This window comes from Pogoniulus pusillus, chromosome 11, assembly GCF_015220805.1.
Source record: "Pogoniulus pusillus isolate bPogPus1 chromosome 11, bPogPus1.pri, whole genome shotgun sequence".
NCBI classification, from domain to species: domain Eukaryota; kingdom Metazoa; phylum Chordata; class Aves; order Piciformes; family Lybiidae; genus Pogoniulus; species Pogoniulus pusillus.
Window position 1 is genome coordinate 2,206,440 of NC_087274.1, and position 16,346 is coordinate 2,222,785.

Here is a 16,346-nt window from a genome sequence, read left to right on the forward strand (position 1 = left end):
GCAGTGCTGATGACTCCAAGGTGGAAAGCAGTTAAAGGCAGCAAGTTGGAACAAGAATCTGGGAGTGCAACAATTTCATTAATCATCCTCATTATCTTGGTGTACATCAGAGACTTATTAGCAAAACTTAGGAGCTAAGCAAAGGGGTCTGAATGCCCAAAACTCCAATTAACAGAGGACAACACACACCCACGGGAAGATCAAATGAACACTAATCTGTTAGAAAGGAAAGAAGAATAGGTCCTCATAGCCAGTGTGTACAACACTGCCAGCTCCTGCTGCCTCCACTGTGCACAAACAGGTTCCACTGCTCCCTTCCAAGGCAGAAGTGGAGCTGGAGAGCTTTGAGAAGCAACTATGGGAACAAGCAGAAACTGACCATAGACAAGGTGGCCATGAGCAAAGAGCAGGAGGCAGAGAGCAGCTGGGTCAACCTGCAGTGGGCTTTGTGTCAAATCCAAGACCTCAGTGTTTCCAGGTTGCTAGTATCTCCTGAATCCCTTACTGGCCTCCACCACAGATGCCTGTACAGACTGGAGGGAGAGCCCAGCCCCTGCTGCCATTCAGCCTGAATGACAGCTGGAGGCAGATTTAAGAAATCTCCAGCAGGATTTTCTGGAAGAGAGGTTCCCAGACAAGCATTAGAAAATAAATCTCTCTCATGGTATGTAAAATCAGGCAAATTTGGACTAGGTAGAATGCCAACTGCTTGGGGAATTTTGTTTGGCTTGTGTTTTTCCCAGATGTAGTTTGAAACACTCTTCCTGCTTACATTTCACTGAGAGGGAAAAAGCCACAGTACCAACCTGGATTTAGCACAGTGAATCCAGGGCCTGGCTGGGCTTCCATGGGAAAACTGAGACCTCAAGGAACCCTAAGCCATGGGCAGCCCCATGGTACTGTGATGGCAGACACTGAAGTCTGGGCAGGCCATTCTGTTGTGGAGACACCAGGTGACAACTCTGGCTGAGCCACGCTGGCAGTTGCTGCAGTCTGACATCACTGAGCACTGCAAAAGCTGCCCCTGAATGCCAGGCAAAGGCTGGTGCAGGCATTTCTGAAAACCCAAAGCAAAAGGACCTTTATTCCCTTCCACGGAACAGCACAGCTGCAGAGCAGAGACCTGCCTCCTTATGGCACAGTGAAGATGGAAGTGGGATATTCCTGGCAGCACAGGCTCAGACACAAGGCAACCTCCTGTACTGGGGACTCCAAGTACAGGACAACATCTGTCTTCTGGGAAATAATGGGCAGGGTTCCCATTGACTCAGAATGGGCAGGGGCACTCTCCAGAATCCCTTAAGCACAACTGCCCAAACCTGCACTGCCTAGAAGATGCTAGAGAGAATCAGTTGGGCTATTTCTGATTAATAAGAAGTCAGACCCCAAAGAGAAAATAAAATACAGAGGCCATATTAATCACCTTATAAAGACAAGCAACAAGAAAGCTCCCATGCTGCTTCCTCCTCCAAGTACCCAGCAAGTGAGTGAACATTTCAACTCTAACCTCATATTTAAACTGATACCTGTTTACACCACCTTGGGGGTATACAAAATGGCTTAAATATGAGTATAAATTATTATGCATAATCAAGAATTCAGTCTCCCTTGCCTGAGGTGGAAAAAGTCCATAATCATTCCAAATCCAAATTCATTTTGGAAATGAATTTTCATGACTGATCAGCTTATCTGCTTGATCAACATACCTGCAGTCTAGCCCCACAGCCTTAGTGCCAAGAACAGACAGTGCTGATGGCAAGGGATGATACAATCTGCACGTTCATTGAAGTGATCAGAGTTTGATGGATACCCTGTGCCCCGGGCAGATAATTAAACCTGACTGATTGGGGCTGGAATGGACCAAGCTGAAACCCATGTCAAAAACCTGCTCTTTCCCCAAAGCACTAGATGAGAGCAGTGCCCAAGTCCTCAGCACAGAGTCTTTTCATTCACTGCAGAATTCCCAGGTTGTTGTGCTCTACTGGGAGCCACAGGGAGATCTGCTGTGCCTGTGGAGCAGCAGATCATCACTGCAGACATGAGTTCTGAAGATGCAGTTGCAGAGCATCTTGCAGGTGATGGCAGACCACCAACTCTGACCTCTGACAGATGCTGCCAAGACAAGGCCACCTGAGATACTCAAGACTCAGCTCCTGGAATCTGACTTACACATTGGAATAAAACTGTGGTAGTTTCAAAAGGTGACAGATAAGCAATACAGACCTCCTCTGCTACACCAGCCCCTGCTTCCTCAATCACCAACCTCAGCTCTTTGCCAGAAAGCTTCAGTATTGCATTTAAAATCCTACTGCATGTCCTTCGGTGCCTTTGGCCAACACTGTTATGTGACTGACACCCTACAGCCCTCATCTATCAGAGCCCTGCACAGGTAGTTCATCCACCAGTAACTCCCTGGACCTGGCAACCCACGAAAGCACTCAAGTGTTTTGGACAAGCAGAAGGACTGAGCAAGGGAGCATGCAGGCAGAAATCTATGCCATGCTTCTAAGTATGGCCAGAGCTTACCACCAACACACCTCCAACACAAACCAAGTTTGTAAGCTTACTGAAGCTTCAGCAGCTGAAACCTAGAAACTCTTAAGCACAGAATGCAAGCCAAAAGTGCCTGTCTAGTTATGTAGACACTATTAATGATTAATTAGGATTTAGGATCTAGCCTTTCTTACTGCTTCAGTTCAGTTACCTGCTCATTAAAAAGGACTGGTTCACAGCTGTAAGCTTCTCAGTAACTCACCCTTGACAAATCCCATTTTGAGTTCTACCATTTTCTTGACACTACTAAAAATGAGAGTTGGAAAGAGAATATAAAGAAGCACTTTGGATTCACGGTCTCTTGCTCGGCCCTTACTTTCTGCAGCCTCACCAAAGCAAAAAAGGCAGAAGCCCAAACACGTGAGAGCGTTTCAAGAGCAATCTAGTTAGTGGCAGTAGGTTTGGATCACTCACATTCTTGGCACCTAGCATTTGTGACTGAACACATGAAAATCAGCACACAGAAACAGGGATTACTTTTGCCATGGCACTCCAAAGTAAAGACTGAATCCTGCCTGGAAATTCGCACTGGATGAACTCATTTGTTTGCAGTCGTCAGGCTGTAGACAGCAGTGCTGCTGGCAAACAGTGGAAATCCTATTTAAAGGGAAGAAATGGGCCAAGTTTGGTGTTTGCTGCACTATGCCTGGGTCTTCATCCTGTACTAGAAGACTGAAGAGGAAAATGAACATGTACTAAGTATTTAAATCTAGAAATGGAAAGGCAGCATCAGCTGGCCTAACTCCCCTATCTGTCTGCACCCTGGAAATACTCTGCTGTGGCCTTTGACACTAGTAGCTCTCCCAACAAACTGAGCACTAAGGTACACAGTCTGTAATGGGCACTTAACTCTGGCTTGTAATGGCAAACATTGAGACACGGCAAATTTTCCTTCTGGCTCTTCATTCCCATCCCCTGACTTCAGAGCCGGTAACATACTTGCTGTGTAAAGTCATCCATTATTCAGTAGCAAGGATTAGCTGCTCCTGCCAAAACCTGTGTGCCCTGACATCAGACCTGAGTGCAGAGCCATTGAACTGGGCAACTAAAACCTGGTGCTTTAGTTTATAATGGAGATAATTTAAACAACCACTCTGGGTTTGAAAATCCCAAGCAGAGAGAAGGAACAGGCCCAGCACGTCCACTTCACTCCCCACTGCTGCCAAGATCTCATCTCTACCGGCACATCAAGGCAGCTGATCCCTTTAAATGGGTACTTTTAAGTAAGAAAAGCTCTCCCCCAGACAATCCCAGCTCTGCACAGAATCCCCTGTTAGCCCTTCTAGCTGAGCAGGCTGCTGCACATCCACTTGGCACAGCCACAGGAAAGTGCACTTTATCCTGCATCCGTCAGCATCAGTGACAAGCAGACTCCACATAAGGGCATGAAACAGCACATATCAGGGACAAGGTACTCGTAAGAAATGGGGGAGATTTAAACAGGAATTTCCATCTTTGCACTTCTGCCCTGGCAGAATGGACTTGAGATGCTGCACAGGAAGAAGAAAGAATTTTCCAGAACTGCCAAAGAAGCTTCTACAGAGTCACAGCAAATGTTCCCCTTTCTGCACAGATCCCACACACGTACACTGCAGTGAGCAGGGCTGAGCCTTCCATAGCTCATCTGAGCTCTCACTCACACCAGAGATCCCTGCAAACAAATCAAAGAATGTTAGGAGTTGGAAGGGCTTTCAAAGCTCTTCCAGTCCAACCCTCTGCCAGAGCAGGGTCACACAGAGCAGGCCACAAAGGAACACATCCAGAGGGGGTTTGAATGTCTCCAGAAGGGGAGACTCCACAACCTCTTTGGCAGCCTGCTCCAGGGCCCCAGCACTCTCACAGCAAAAAAGCTTTTCCTACGCTCATGTGACCACCTCCTCTGCTCCAGCTTGCGCCCCCCTCCCCTTGCCCTGTCATTGGACATCTCTGAGCAGAGTCTGGCTGCCTCAGATATCTTTACCGGCAGCAATGAGGGCAGCTCTCATGCTCCTCTGCCCCAAGCCATTGCACCATTGGCCTGTCGTCACAGGAAGATGTTCCACACCATTCAGCATCTTTGTGGTTCTGCCCTGGACTCTTTCAAGCAGTTCTCTGTCCTTCTTTAACTGAACTTGAAATGCAAGCTCCTCTGGTCCTGAAGGAAGGAGCTCAAAGAGAACAGCACCTCAAGCTAAAGGGGAAGTTTTCAGATGCCAAGGTCCACAAGTTCTCGCATCAACAACACCCACCCCCTCCCCCCCAGCTAATCAGTTCAGACTATGTATGAGCAGACCACTTCTGGAGTAACAGATGCTCCTAACCCTTCCTTCGACATCACACCTAGAAATTGTCACAGTTGGATGCCAGAGCCTCCAGTATGGAGCCTTGCCTGTCAGGGAGCAAGCTTCAGAGCTGCTCTGCCATTCAAAAAGGAAAAACCAAAAAAATAATCAAGGCAGAAATCCCTACTCACAAACACACATTGCAGGGAGAGGGCAAAGCTGCAACACCTTAGCAAGAGCTGAAAATCGGGCGGAGGAGAAGAAGAACCAAGCACAGTCGATTAGCGAATCAGAGACATAGGAGGAGAGACAGTGAGCAACAGAAGAGCATGCAGAGGAGCCCTCTTGAAAAATAAATGCACACATTATCAAGTACAGAAAATAGAAGGGAGGCTAAAATAGAACTGCTCCAAAACACATTTCTTTGGAGAGAAACAGTTTTAAATGATGTTCTTCACACTGAGTCCACATGGTTTGGTTTGTATTTGCTCTCTGTGACTCCTCCAGCAAATGAAGTTGTAAGTAGGAATGTAGTAAACAAGAGCATTTCAATCACATGTTGGCATATACCCAAAGGACTCATATGCAAAACCCAAAATCCTAAGAGTTACATTCATTCAGTCCAAGCAGAGAAACCAAATGGCATGCACAAAGTGAAACCTTAGCTGAACTGAAACTGTGGTATTGCCAACTCCAGCCATTCCAATGTCATCAGCCAAAGGCTTAGCTTCTCACTTCTCTCATGGAAGCTGATAGTAATGAATTAAAGCAACACATTAAACAGTGAGGCACAGATGTGTAGAGGTCAGAAACCTGCCTATCTTTTCCCAGCAGTTAGATCAGTGGGACTAACTCCTCTCCTAGCAAAACCTTCTCTCTGCTGAGCTAGGCAGGTGGAAAAAGGGAGAATGAATTCTCCTAAAGGGTGTGCTATAAAGAGCATCACTTACACAAGGCAGGCAGACAAATCTGGCCACAGCTGGAGCCCAGTTACTGGAAAATAAATGAAGATCTGAGATGAGATATGCCTTGACACTGAGCCACTTTCCCAGTGGCTGATCCCAGTGCTCTTCAGAGTAAGTGTCAATGAGGAACTGATGGCACATCAGCTTTAAAAATTATCCATGGCACCCAGGCAGTAAAAGTGGAGAGGTTTGTGCAGCCATAGATCACACATAATGAACACAAAGGAAAGGAGTTTGGAAGTAATTTGCAGGTTTTTTTATGTGGGAATTGAAATGAAAACATTGATTTGCTTTACAAGGAATCACTGAATTATGCACTAGTCTCAGGATATCCTGGCGCAGTAATTAAGCAAAGATTTCTAGAGCTGCAGCCATTCCAGCTTGGAAGGGTTTAAATTAACTGAGAGCAGGTTATTTGCCAGTCTAGTCTAAAGCAAAGAGCTGATGTAAAGGTACGGAAAACACAGGCCCTGTCGTGGGATGAAGTCTGATTAACAAAGACATGGAAATCAGCAAAGCTCAGTCGGAGCCTTCTGCCAGACCTGACTCCTTCCGGAGTGCTTCCACCACTCATGTCCAGCTCTTGGGGGAGTCACTCTCACCTTTTTGGGGTATAGAAACCAGTGGGTGTCGAGTGCAGGCTGAAGCCACAGCCCCACTGTGCACCTTGCCAGCGGAACCCCTTGGAGAGGAGCAGAGTTTGTTTTAATTTCCTCAGATGATTTGGTTCCACATTTAACAAAAGTAGTGGGGACTTGAAAACATGAACTGAGTCGCATACTGCAGGTTTTATTTGCTTCTGCATTTTTATATATAAATAGTAAAAAAAGCAATTTTTAGTATTTATTTCCCGACACAGATAAGGGAGTTACCATGGCTACCAGGCTCCAGTGCTGTGGTTTAAAAGGACAAAAAAAAAGGAAGCCAGACTGAAGCTTGAAATAGTCAGGCTGCTCTGTGCAATACTCACACCATGCATGTTGTGATAGGAACAGAGGACTAAAATCAGTCAGGCTGGAAAAATACAACACTGACAACAAAAACAAGGAAAAGGAGCCCAAAAGGTATGTGAGCCATGCAGGCAAGTTCAGATTCAATGTCTTTTCAAGTAGACAGAACATCTCAGCAGGACCTGAGCAGCCTTGGATTTAAAGAAAACACAGTGAAGCCCATGAAACAAACTCAAAGACAAGTGCTTCCCAGGAGATTAATTCAGCTCCACAGGCACTGTGCACAGGGTAGCCCAGTCTAAGGGCTGAGTCTCCATTTGAAGGCTCAGGAACAAAGACTAAACACTGGCCCAGCTCCTGAGGGTATCACAGCAGCTGTGAGTGACCCACAAAGTATCTCCTAATGCCCATGCCCTACATCCCCTTCAAGTAAAACAATGGATCAAGCTCCCTTCCCAGTGCTGCAGACACATGCTGGAAGTTGTGGCCCTGATGTGCTCGGATGCCCTGGCAGCAAAGCCAAGCAGGGAGTGCCCAGCAGCACTGCTCACTGAGGCTGTGCCAGCGGGATGTGGGATGGCAACGCCCTGCATCATGGGCAGAGAATGGCATCTGTGCCATGGGAACAACCCCCCGGGACAGAACACTGCTACCATGCCACTGAAAAAAATCAGCTAAACACTTTCATGCCCACACAGGCACCACCTCACAGATGGTTTAGATGGGAAGAAGCACACAACCCTCTGCCCCCTCCAAATACCCAAGGAATCCAACTCTAACCTTTCCACTTTATCATAGCAGCCCCTCCAGCCTCCAGATCTACCTCATACACATCTCCACCTTGCTGGGAGGTCCTGCCAGCTCCACCCACTGCAAAGCATCATACCAAGGGGCATCCAAAACATTCCAGTCCCCAAAACCTGAGCTGGAAGCTGCGGCTGGACATCTTTGAGTGCACATCAGCTGCTGTATTCATCTGTGCACGTTTGTAACAGGTCGTCACCGACAGAGTTGGGGCAGCAGTTTGGTGTGCCTCCATTTGCAAGTGAAACCAGCAGAACTTGTTCCTATCAGAGTTTTTTCAGCCTTTTGTTTTTATTAGAGAAAAGAGTTCAAATTGTCTTCCAAAAAAAAAAGGAAATCTGATGCTTCATACACTTGATTTTCTGATGCACTGAAGGCCTTCAGACAGATGTTTGAACTGTTTTATTGACACGGTACAAAGGATTCTTTGTACGCCAGACTCTCCACTAAGAGAATGAGCAAAGATATACTCTTACATTTCAAAAGCTGAGCAAAGGAGGTGTTAAATAAAGGCCTGAGAAGAACGAGAGAGTGTGATTCATTTTATATGGAAACACACATTGTTCACAAAAATGGAGCCTCACTTAAACAGCCTAAGATATTTGGAGGAGGAAAAAATTACCCAGCTGCAGAGGATGATGCAGTTCCCAATTCATAGTCAGATGAGTGAGCTGAGTGTGGTGATAATTTATTGAGAAAAAGAGATTGTTTGTGCTTATACAATTGGGTTTTTAATGTTTATTAAATCATAAATACCACTGTGGGCCTCAGGGTTTTTTCCCCAAAGTATCTTTCTTCCCCTGGCAGCAGCTTTAATGTTATCCTTACCCTCCCTTCCTACTGACAGCAAGCGCTTCGAAGGCATCTGCCCAGCCGGCGACAGGCCCTTTGTGTCCACATCCAAACACAGCTCAGCACGGTGGGGAAGGCTCAGTCCTTTCACAGGGGCTGCTTCCTAATTTGTTGCATTCTGAATTTTCTCATTACTTTAAATCATATGAGCAAAGAACAACAAGATGCCCCCTTGGCAATGCCAGCAGTGTCAGCAAATTCTAACAATAGTTTGTTTGTGTGCTTTTCAACCTCGCCATGGCCTCTGCATGGTTGACTCAAAAGCTTGAGATTTGATGGGAATTCTGTAGCACCAGAAGCACAATCTTTGTGGATGAGTTAGAAGTATAAATTGTTTCCAAAAGCATCACAAAAATCCCTCTCTGAAAGCTGAGGGGACAAGGGGCTAATGTATTTATATTTGAAACAGCCCTGATTCTACAACCAAAAATGAGCTTTCTGTCCCTCACTAACTTCACAGAGTGTAAAGCCCAGAATGCTAGGGGCTGGAAGGGACCTTGAAAGATCATCTAGTCCAACCACTCTGTGCCACCCTGCCACAGCCCAGGGAATGGCAGGGGCATCACATGCTCTGCAGGGAAGCCCTTCTTCCTCCAGCTGCTAAAGCAGCACCTTGTGCAGAGCTGTGCCAGTGCAAAGTGTGGGGGGCTGGACAAAACGGCATGGACAACAGACCTGGGAATTCTCTTCTCTTGCCATGTTCTGTGTACCAATGAGTGCTCCCTTCCCCAAAAAAGGGACAGCTCAGTCAGATGTCTGCTGCAGCAATTGTTCTAACAGCCACCCCTGACAGCCAGCCTTCAGTCTGAGGCTCTGATTACCACAGCCAAGCCCATGGGCTCATGGGTCACTTGGGAATTAGCATCAGATCATATACATTTTTCTTAGAAGGCAGAAAACCAGGATAGGATGAGTAAGTTTTGGCTCACTACCAGCTGCTTTTTTTTTCTCCTTTACTCAGGTTTCTAATGAATAATATGTAAATGGCTGAACATGGATGGAAGAATTAGGGAGGGACAAAAACAGCAAACAAGAAAAGCAAGTCAGGTGTACTGGAAAACAACATGGGGACTGACTTTAGCAGAGCAAGACACAGCAGAAGCACCTGAACAACCCCCATGTCAGTCAGGAAGGGTGCAGAGATGTGCTGGAAGCTTTGTGAATATAAATCTGTTAGCTGGCAACTTTGTTCTCTCAGTTCCCTGTGCTGCTCTGAAGGGCACTCACAAGAACAGGATCCTGAATTGCCAGGGCTGAAAGACTGAGAGCATCCTTCTACAGTGCTGCCACTCTGCTAACCAGGTGCATGGCAAGGATACTCTACTCCTCTGCACCATGTCACTGAGTCCCTGGGTTTTGGTCTCATGACTGATCAACCACCTGAGTCTAGGAATAAAGTCTGAAGTGTGAGAAGGTTGATGAAGTCCTTTACCTATTGAGTCTGCATAAAATGGGGAAAAGACTCTCTGCTGCAGCCCTGTGAGGCTCTTCTCTACTTAGAAGCTTTTTGAGACTTTCTTTAGCTGAAGAAACTGCAGAGTTCAATTATCATCTTGTAGGCATTACAGGAGGCTGGAGAGGACAGACATGCACCAGTTTTACTCCTTGCTGTACCAGCAGCTTCGTGTGTGACCTTAGCAACTCATCAGCCCCTCCTGGGCCTCATTCCCTGGTTCACTTTTTAAGAAGTCTGTGGGTTTGACACAGACAGGTAAGATCAAGTGAGCCAGCTCACTGCCATTATAAAGCTCCCCAACTCTGTTTCATATCAGCAAGGAATTTGGCTCAGCGTTTCTGCTGGAATAGTTCACTGCTGTTGGAAACAAAATAATCAAAAAATGGAGAGAAGCTGAGAGAGTAAGAAAGAAGAACTTTAATTTAAATCTTAGATGGTGAAGTGGCAAAACACACTTAAACCCTCTGGCCAAAGAGATTCCTAGGAAGGGCCTCTAGAACAAAGAAAATGGCTTGACAGGAAAAAAAGGCCAGCAGAAGTGCCCGAGGCAAGCAGTGCCTTTTCGCAGTCCTTTGGCTGTCTATTTCCACCCGGAGCAGAACCAAGGGAAATAAGATCATATTATTCACCAGATTTACCATGAGAGACAGGGCTGCACAGGAGATAAATCATCATTGTCATTATCACACAGATCAAGAACAGCATTTGACAGCCTGCAGCAGGTTTCATCTGGAATACCTCGAAGCACTCTGCCATGCCAAGGAGAATCACAAATGTCATCCAGGCTTCCCATCAGGATGCAGCACATGCAGCTCCAACAAACAGAGGCTTAGGTGATGTCATGCCAGCCTGGCACTGCCCTGCGGCTCCCCAAGGAAGCACCACACACCTCTCTGCTGCTGTACTGGGAGGGATGGGTCTTGTCAGAGATGCCACCCTCTTCCACAGGGACAATTTTAAGTGTCACTTGTCTCCTGTCAGGGTTTTCAAGGTGGGCACCTGCCAGGGGAGAAGTCAAGCTTCCTGTAGACATATTCATCCCTCATGAATGGGCACTTCTAGCCCTTTCCCATGTATTAATGTAGCACTTAGTGTGCTCACTGAAGACTGGTATGTTTGTATCAACCACCTCACTGACACTGCAGGGCTTTGCACACAAATTTAGTGCAGCAGCAGTGTTTCAAAGTGAAAAAAAAAGCAGCAGGACTAATATTTCATGGCCAACCAGTTTCTCCTGAAATCAATTTTATGATTAATTTAATTGAATCATTAAGAGGAAAGGAAAGCTTGATACATCCCAGTACTCTGCAGATTACTTAGCTGCAAACAAACAGAAAAGGCAGAGACCATGCAAGGAGGGAAAGAGCAAAAGAGGAGGCAAAGGAAGTAGATTTTCAAGGTTTTGTCATTTTCTAGTTAGGCCAGACGAGGATGGAGAGCACACCAATAACCCACTTCAGGTGCAACCCAGTCATTTGTGGAAGGACTTTGGACTGAGCTTTGCTGATGCACAGACTCAATACCTGCTGAGATGAGCCTGTTCCCTGCACTGAGGACAGGTGACAGCTGCCTTCTGGGGCCTAAATTAGAAAGTAGAAAAAAACCAAACAATGGCACAGTGCTTGATGAACATCAGAAGAAAGAGTTTGGTTCACTGAATTCCTAAGAATTGTCGACATTTAGCTTAGAAATGACATGCTTAAAAATGCACCTAATTCTTCTTCTAGGCATAAATTTTGGGGAAGAAAAAGACTTTGCTAAAATGAAGCACTTCAGAGATTTGGTTGTTTCAGTAAAAAAAAAAGACAGGGAACTGAGTTTAATCTCAGCAGATTTCTTTGCTTGCTTGTTTGAGCACTCAACTGACCAAAAAACCAAAGTCCCCTAAACCCAAACCTCTCCACAGGGCTCAGGGTGATGAGTCAGGACATGCAGTAACCTCCACCAGCACATTACTGCACTGGTCAAACAAATGCAGCCTTCAAGATGAGTCTTAAGAAAAGCTCTAGCTCACTGCTGCCAGATGCTTCACCTTACACATCACTGCACCTGTGACTCTCCAGTTTTCCCACTCTCCTCTCAGTGCACAGCTATAAAAAGGAAATGTCTTCAGCCCATGCTACAGATGCGAGGCACAGAAAGATTCCAGTGACTCACCTGCAGGCACACAAGAGTTGTGCCACAAGATGAGAAACCAAGCCTAGGTTCCCTGTGCCAACAGAGTACTGGGCATAAAGCTGTTTAAAAAGGACTTGAGCTCCAGCTTCACACAGGCACCACCAAAACACAGAAGGTGTTCCTGAGAGCAGTGCCTTGCAGATAAAGGAGTCCTGGTGCTGTTACCTAAGCCTTACAGACACTTACATACATAGTCAAGTGATTAAATTAACAGTGATGCCTAATTTCCAGTGCATGGCATCTGTAATAGATCTCACCTTATGAGCTGAATTCAAGATTGAAAAATAAGTTAATCTTGAGGAGGTGGAAGAGAAAAACAAAGAAAAAGAGGAAACAAAGATAACAAAAAGAGAGGAAAAAAAGGAGAGAAAAAAAAAAAGAAAAGAAAAAAAGCCACTAAACCAAATTCTCTTGCTTGGGATTTATGACTCTCAATTTCTATCTTCATTATTGTTGAATTCACATTTTTGTTCATTTTTACATTACAAAATATGGACTTAAATTCCATACTTTGATACAGCCCCACAACGAGCCACTAGCCCAATGAGAAGAGAAACTGTGACTATCAACAGCCTCCTCCAAGTCACTCATTTCCAGTGCCACAAGGAGGAATTCCCAAAAGCATCCTCCTAGGTTGAGAGTTTGTTGATTTATGTGTAAACTCATTTAAAAAACCCTGAATCTCCCTACATAAATAAAGGGTATAAAACAGGAACTCCAAAAGACTTTTTATTCTGTTAATCCAATAATGCATTTTCTTTTCTTTCTCTTTCTGCCTCACTTGATATTCTTTTCCACCTATATTTTAAAGCAATTTCATGACAAGTAAATCCAGGCAATAAATATTTTTGTTGAGTCTGATCTGTGAATTATCAAACCTAATGATACCCTGACACAGAGCCTTTTTCCTGCCATGTCAAATTTATCACATGCAACTGGAGCACCTCGAAGCAGGAAGACTCTACCACGCCTGATTTATGTGGCTTGAAAGGAAGCGGACACGTTTTAAAGCTGCGAAGCTGCAGCCCCATTTCATCTTCTGCTGGGCGTGTTTGATCAAATCAGAGCTTGCAAGCCAAGCTCTCTGCTGAGGTCTGCGCTGGAGAGGGGAGAGGGTTGTTTTTGTGGGAATGATGTAGCTGGGGAAGAATGCCGAGGTTAGCACACCCTTGTGTGGAACACATTGCCGGCATTGCTTGGCACTGCTGCCGGCAGGTCAGGCTTCTGCTCCAGTCAGCAGGCTTGGATCTTTTGGAGGAAGTTTGGCAGGATGATGGAAAAAAATTGTACATCCCTGTTCACTGGATCCTCCCCTCCTTGCCCTCTGGACAGCCATAGCTGCTCACCTGGGTACAACATCATCTAACACTATTTTTAATCATGCCTTTCCTTCCAGGGGAATAAAAGCTTGAGTCAGAGTTTCCTTTGGTACCTCCCAAAAAGTTGTAAAGCATGGGAGAGGAGAAGTAGAGAAATAAAGAGAGAGTATCACTGATCACAGCAAAAGCAAGGGCAGGTTCAAAGGGCTGATCAGAAGTAAAATCATATCCTATTGACACGCTGTAAGCAGAGACAAGCAGTGAGCAGAGACCATGTGCTGGTACACGAGCACATCTGACATCACTCTCGGTGCCCCTAACCAGCAGCAACACACGCGGTGAAACAGCAACTCTTCCAAGGAGGGTTAAATGTCCTAGGACTGTGCACTGGCTCTGAGAAACTGCTACACAGAGGTAAGGTTGACTTGGTGAGAGCAGACCCCATGTCCCTGCCTTGCAGGAGATAGGAAAGCACACAAAAGATAAAGGAAACGAAATCAGGACCAAGACTCAAGAAAGAAATCTGCTCTATCAAACCGCAGGTCCATGTCACGGGGAAGAAGTGTTTAACACCAAAGCAAACCAGGATTCAGCTTCTCCTGCTCCATAAACCGAACTCTTGACTGGAAACAAGATTTTTGGCGCACCGCCGATGCCGGGAGCAAGCAGCAGAGTTCTCCTGCTCTCCACAGGGGGGCAGAGCCGCTCACAGGCAGCAGGCACGGCACAAGAGCAGCTCCCCTTTTAACACGACAAGTATGTAACTTCAGCGCTAAATATCCTTGCACAGCTTCAAACAGCTTTGGTCAGAGGAAGCAAAACTCTTACCTTTTTAAATAGATGTCAGACAGCTGGAGGAGCAAACTCACGACTCAGCTCTTCAGAGATCTGCAAGAGAAAGAAATTGAAGTCTATTAACTCAGCTGCAGTCTCAAAGCCAGGCTTAGGAAATTCCAAGAATTGATGATTGAGGTGGCAGTGAGATTGCAGGAAGAATATTTACCCAGGAGAAGAAGAAAAGACTATTTACACAATGGTATTAGGCTTCTTCTTGAGCACAATCATAAGGGCTTTAGTAAAAAGAAAGGGCAAGCTCAGAACTTCCCCAGCTAAGTGACACAGAATGACTGGGACTGCAGGCAACGCCATTCGACTTTGCTGTCTTAGCAATGAAGTTACTGAGATTTGTTTGCAGAGAGATTGAACAATCAGTCCTTGCACACACACATCTTCAAACGACTGATCTAATGTGGCTAAAGTATTCCTGGTTAATTCTTCATCATATTGTAAAGAAATTCATAGAAATCGTAGGTCTTTTCCAAGCTTAATGATTCTGTGATAAATCAGAGGCTAAACGCAGTTCTCAGTAACCACAGGGATTTCAGCTCATGTTATTCCTGTCACAGATGGAACAGACAGTGCATAAACTTCTGCTCCTCACACTTAAAAATAACACCTCTTATCTATTTGGACTTAGATTTTTATGCCTTTTTGTCCATATGGAGTAAAAACATCAACCTCTTAGCTATCAGGTCCAGCTCAGAGAAGAAAAAACAAATGAAAGACAACATGCAGAGCAGTGCACAAATGCAGAGCACGGCTCTTCCCCCAGCAAAAAGCAAAGCATATCCTTTCCACAGGGCAGTTACATTTATTTGCATTACTTCCCTAAGGCAGATCCAAGTGCTGCATTTGGCACACGTTGTCCAGCAGCCCCTAGAAGAATTAAATCAATCAGCAGAGCAGCATGGAGGCCCCAGCAGCTGGTCTGAGCAGCCATGTCTGCAAACATGCAGCTGCCTGCACTGCTCATCCATACAAACACACAGAGAGCAGGAAGGTTCACATTAAGCCATGTCACTTTAAAAATCCTCAGGTATCAGAACTGAAACAAATATCCCACAGTGGAGCAATTCTAGGGAGCCAAAGATTTATTCGGCAGATCAAGTTCTTCTCTTTGGGTCTTTCCACCTGCCAGGCTGTAAGGTTCCTTGTGTGTTTTATCCAAACAGATTCCTCTTCTACTCCAAAGTCAAGGGAAGCTACCCAGGAATTTGCACCTCCTGGAGCCAGGGCTGTTCAGTGAGATGAGGTAACACATCTCAAGCTTTGCTACAGAGGAAACGGAGCTCAAATACAGCACAGCAAAGAAGCTCCAAACTTCCTGTAGTGTAAAACCTGCACAGCTGAGGGAAGACACAAGGGCAATGTTACATGGAGATAGCAGAGATAGGGCTTCTGAGAGCTGCCTATGGAAAAGTGTTCACACATCCTTTGCACACATCATTGCTGTGATTAATTTCTTGTGCATGCATGAAATACTCAAAGCCTGGGCTTGAACTTGCTCACTCCAGCAGTATAAGAATAGACTCACACAAGGGATCCTCAGCTGGAGTAAATCACCACAACCCCATTGAAACCAAAGGAGCTACATCAATTTATAGCACCAAAAGATGTGGTCTGGAGGCATTCAAAAACCACACGAGGAAAACAAAACCACCAGAAAAAGAGGAAACACATTGCAGGGAATGTGCTTTTCTATCCTAAAAGGCAACTTACATCCTTGGGGTTTTCCTTCCCCAAAGATGTGCTTATTCATCCCACTCCTCTGGGAGCTGCTCACAAAGCTTTCTTACACTGCTGTCCATTTAGCGTCAGGTTTCACTCCCACCAGCCATTCAGTTTAGGGGCTCCCTTGCTGATTAAGAGACTTACAGTAATTCAGTAAGAGTCCAGATGCTAGACACTGCCTCTCTAGGTAGCTATTTGAGGCCTAGTAATTTGAAACCTTTTATTTAAACCCCCATCATCTTCCAAAACACAACTTTTGAGATCTAACTTACTGTGCTTTCAAATTACTGAAAGCAGCAGGTGGGCTATAAGGAAGCAATTTGTTATGAACATGACGCTGCCTCCAGACTGGTAGTTGGTTAATCCCTGCAGTGGTTAAGGGCCAGCCTGCTGGAGAAGAGCACACGACCATTTATGAATTCCAGATATGGGGTCTG

At 45.6% G+C, this 16,346-nt stretch overlaps 1 long non-coding RNA gene across 1 annotated transcript in view; it reads right to left on the minus strand.

Moving 5' to 3' along the window:
• LOC135179135 (uncharacterized) overlaps nt 1–16,346 on the minus strand; it is a 77,531-nt gene that overhangs the window by 49,042 nt on the left and 12,143 nt on the right. Inside the window, exon 2 of the long non-coding RNA XR_010303925.1 lies at nt 14,167–14,226. This is a non-coding gene — a long non-coding RNA (uncharacterized LOC135179135). The remainder of the gene's footprint in view (nt 1–14,166; nt 14,227–16,346) is intronic.